General features: G+C 34.7%; 1 long non-coding RNA gene across 1 annotated transcript; it reads left to right on the top strand.

Annotated features, from left to right (window-relative positions):
• The first annotated feature begins 1,085 nt into the window (after positions 1-1,085).
• Positions 1,086-2,466, top strand: LOC309491942. Its single transcript, XR_014203375.1, has 2 exons — positions 1,086-2,274; positions 2,354-2,466. It is a non-coding gene; the product is annotated as an uncharacterized lncRNA (long non-coding RNA).
• The last annotated feature ends 2,520 nt before the right edge of the window (positions 2,467-4,986 follow it).

Raw genomic sequence — 4,986 nt, 5'->3', positions numbered from 1 at the left:
TAATGAGAACATTATAATTGTGTGCTTTGGACGTGGCTTTTAATGGTGAGACTTTTGTTTTTGTGATCAGGCTCTCAAAAAAAATTCGGATTTAGATTTATCGACCAATATATCGGTTATCGGCAAAGAATGTAGTGAGAGTGGGATATTCCTACAGAGAGCAATAGAGCAGGATGAGTGACACAATGATATATTCACACAAATGTTCATGGAAATATAAAATCGTGAATATCACAATGATGTCAATGCACTTTTTATGTGGCCGATACGTTTTCTAAAGAGTGTGTCATTGATTAGACTGTGATATACTTCCTTGTCACGTGATGTTGTAATAGCGTCTATCATTTAAACTTATGTCATTAAAGTTGGCAAGTCCAATTCATTTCCATGAATAAGTTCAAAGTGTCCATTTAAAATAACTGATTCAAACTCTGATTCAATTATTCACTCGCATACCAACCCAAAAATGTTTGCTGAAGCATGTAGTATCATATACTGTACTGGAATGTTTTAATAAAAATATACATTACCATTCAGGAAGATAAAAAAAAAGAGGAAATTAATAGTTTTATTCAGCAAGGCTGCATTCAATTATTCAAAAGTGACAGTAAAGGCATTTATAGTGTTACAAAATATTTCTATTTATAATAAATATAAGAAGGATCATGTGACACAGAAGACTGGAGTAATGATGCCGAAAATGCACTTTGATCACAGTAATAAATTACATTTTACAATATATTAAAACAGAAAAGTTCATTTAAATTGTAATAATATTTTTCAATATTACTATTTTACTGTGTTTTTAATCAAATAAATGCAGCTTTAGTGAACATGAGACTTCTTTCAAAAACATTGAAACAATCTTACCGACCCCAAACTTTTGAACAGTATAATGATGTTTATTACTCTGTACTATTATATTGGTGCATATAAGTGAAAATGATCATTCTTGTTCTTGCATTAACATTTTGAATCTACTTGTTTGAAGATTGATAAAAAAAAAAGAAAAAAAGAATATATATATATATGTAGAAATTGTGTTTTTGTCAAACAGCGACCCCCTAGAGTCGTTGTGGAATACTTGCACTGTCGTAAATATATTATATTATAATGTTTTTACATGATTGCAACTAAATCACAAGTAAATAGTCTATAGTCTAGGCCTACTGTATAATTTAATTTGTGTTGTTTTTATTGGAATGTAAACATTACAAAATGCCAGATAACATCAATTAAGTTAAATGTACGTCGCATTATTTCATGACATTGGCCGTTATGATGTCATTAGACATGATTATTGCAATTTATCATAATAGTTTGCAAATTGTGCTCGTTTACACTATTTACAACCTCTACGTTAGGCTTATTTATGATAATTATGTGAGATATTGAAAGCTGTTCTCATGATAATCGCAGGAATCAACGTCAACAGCGTCGTCTGATATCCCTCAGGACTACGTGATAAATACACCTCACAACACCTGAGTTCAGCTGGCAAACTAATTCGTGAGGCATAGCTATCTGATTTATCAAAACGATTCCATTTACACCTGGTCACATAAATGTATTTTTGCAAAACGGATTTAAATTCGATCTTCAATTCTCGCGCTATACGCAGATTTAATGGAGTGCACGTCACCGAAAGCAACAGATATGAGCTGCATTTTATAGATCATCAGCTAAAATTTCTAAATCAAAGACCGCAATAAGAGAGAGCAGTAACAGCCCTGGTAAGATCATTTCGTTTCTTTACTTTTAATGATGAAGATTGTGTGTTAAGCGTCTACGACTTACTTTCACTTTGATTTGCGATAGTTTGCACGTTGGCTTGATGCAGTTGCTCATCTGCGGTGATGCGTGTTCCAGCGCGTCGTCATATCTGGATATAACATATAGCCTATAACATGCTCTCACACGTTTTTTTTTGTTTTTTTTTTTGCATTTTTGGGAGGAGTACAATTTACAAATGTGGTTTCAACAACCATATGCATTTACACTTGTCCAGTTTCGTCTGGAATGCGTCTCAGATCTCCTCCTGAAGTGGTTTGAGGGATCGGATTCAAATCCGTCTCAAATGCGTTTCGGAGGGCATTTAAACCTGGACTTTTCACGATCGGATAGCTATCCGATCTGAGAAAATGCATGAAGTGGCCAGGTGTAAACAACCCCCATGACAAAAACATACGCACGAAAGCCGAAAACAAACGCTGGTTGGCCTCTCACGTCCAAATTTGACGAAGTGGTGGGGGAAGTGACGTATGCCGTAAAGCAGTCGAATTTTGTAGTTCTTTTTGTGCTCTGGTTACTACCCGAACCCCGAAGTTACATAGTACCAGTAAAAGCGATACAGACCCTGTCAGGCTATGGCAGACGTGTCATTCAACCTATTGTAAGTTGATGTACCATCACAAGGATCTTGGAAATATATTATGAAGGTTGAAAAGTTACATAGTGTCGCTTTAAGAAATTTCAGGAAAATGACACAAATATCAAGATAAATACCGGACAGTGTCATATTTCCTTTGACACACAGCAACTGAGATGCAGATCAATAAATTAGTTGCCCAATTAAGTCCATTAGTCCTCCATGGTCACATGCTGTGGGTCAGAAGCAAAGGGTTTTCATAAAATCACTATAATGGTGTACTTGGCACAACTCCAGACCACCAGAACAGATCTGCTAATGTGGGTCAGTTAATAACATTCAACAAAAAACTCTGAAAATACTAATCTGGACTCAAACATGAAGATACGACTCTCTCTGGATGCCCTCCTTAAAAATGGGTAACGGATCTATACCGATTAAATATCCAGATTCACTGACATGCAATATTAGACACATTGCACAATGAGCACTGCAATCACACAAGTAAACTAGACACATAGTAGGCCTATGCTGGACATTTTACATGGTAGGCTGGCTACCTACAAGCAAACAAACAGCATATGGGCTGAAGTTCATAGGCTACTCTCACAATATAGTGAGCTGGTTACCTAGACCACATGTAGGCTGCCTACTATGTAGGTTTTAAGTCCAAAATAGCTGACAAACTGGTAGCCAGTATTTAAATTTTTGCAGGCCAACGACGAGCCCTGACAGCAGTCGGTACGGACCGGCATGTTTGATCGCTTCCATTTGTGTATATACACACACACACACACAATGAAAAAATTTTTTAACAAATTTCATAAACATATTTGGCAGAAAGGATTGATAACATGTAATGACTTGTAAATGTGTATGTATATATATTCTAATATTTATAAACTTTATTTACAAATTATATATAACTGCCCACACCCCATTTGAGAAATGCCCTTTTATGTAATAATACAGCTCTCTCTCTCGGTGCATGCTGGGAGTTTGGGGAATGTGAGCGTCTCACAGGTGAGAGGAGCGTTTCTGGGGATAGTTTTTCTTTACTATTCTTGTTTTCTTTATCTTTTTTCATTTTTTTGTTGCTGTTGTTGAATTATAGGTTTATTTCGAATTTTTTAGAATTGAGGAAAAATAGTCGCCAGGTAAAAGGTTTTTCCTCGTGGCGGAGGGCTGAGATGGAGGTCTCATCTGTGTCGCTCCGCCATGGAGTCAGGTGTATATGCCTGACGCTAGTGTGACAGTCGAGAACGTGCTTGTGGCAGGGGCGTGTCTAGAGCATTTTCAGTGGGGGGGGGGGGGCCATGCTGGGGCACTGCCTCCAAACGGGGTGGCCGCCAGTGACCAAAAAAAAAAAGAGCTAAATTCTACAGTATATTACGTAAATCCTATTGATTTTTTAAATTTTTTTTTTAACTTGAATAAAGTTACTTGTAAACAAATGTAGTAATAAAGCACATTTTGATTCATTTAGTTTTTTGTCATCCCTGTATATATCCATTAAGTTAAATTTGAGAGCCAGTGTTTATTATTTTTTGTGTTTTCATAAAACTAACAAGTTTATAAAATATATATATTTTTTTAATAATGAGCAATTTTAAAATCCCAGAAGCAGAAACGATGTCAATTATTTTCTTTTAATAAGTAGTGTGGCCATTACAATATACAGTAGTTTTATTCACAATCTCTTTCAAATAATAATAAATAAATAGACAAAAAAATAAGTAATACAAAAAACATTTTACTAACATTGTCACTAACAAGTTTAGTGACAACATGTTACAATGTTTACATGGTGGAATTTCTGGTAAGCTACGCTTTTTTATTATTTCAATTCAATTCAGTTATTGCGATTTGATTTAATATTGACTCATTTGGATAAATATTAGGTAGGCTATACAAGATAGGCGTTATTTTTCCTCAAGAAAAAAACAACTCACCTAATGCTGTAAACATACTGCCCTATCAGCTGGTAGTAGGCTATTATTTAAGGTTAAAAATAACTCAAATTAAATATAATGCGTTTTTTTATTATTATTATAATAACAACTTTATTTAATGATATAAGTAAAAATATAATAAATATGTAATATAGAACACATATTTAGCTAAATACTCTCTATAGCTATTTTTTTTTCTTGCCAACTATGTGCTATAGCCTATATTATGTTCATTAAATGGCTTTCCTGAGGTAAATGTGACAATTGTTCTGCTATGTTATTGACCTCTTCACGCTGATGAAAAACACAGATTTTTCTATATTATGTATGAGGAATATACATTTCGGTAAGTTGTACTGTATCTTTCAGTGTTCATTCAAGTTTTTTTACTATTAGCTATTACTATCTGTCACGTAACATTTACAAGCGCCAAAACGGTATTTATTGTTTGAATTTCGTAATAAAATTGACAGAATCTGAGAGCTGAGATTTTTGTATATCATAAGTAACCTGTTCTGTCTAGTGTGTCGGTCTCCGTGTCCTCTTTGCTTTGCGATTTTTCTGTGCGTGAGAAAATGGTTGTGTGGCGTGAGAGAGTATGAAAATTGCGTGTCTCACGGTGAATGCGTGAGAGTTGGCAGCAGCACTGTAAAAACAGTAGCAGAA

This window comes from Leuciscus leuciscus (genome assembly GCF_965113295.1).
Source record: "Leuciscus leuciscus genome assembly, contig: HAP1_SCAFFOLD_748, whole genome shotgun sequence".
NCBI classification, from domain to species: Eukaryota; Metazoa; Chordata; class Actinopteri; order Cypriniformes; family Leuciscidae; genus Leuciscus; species Leuciscus leuciscus.
This window is presented reverse-complemented; position numbering and strand designations above follow the sequence as displayed.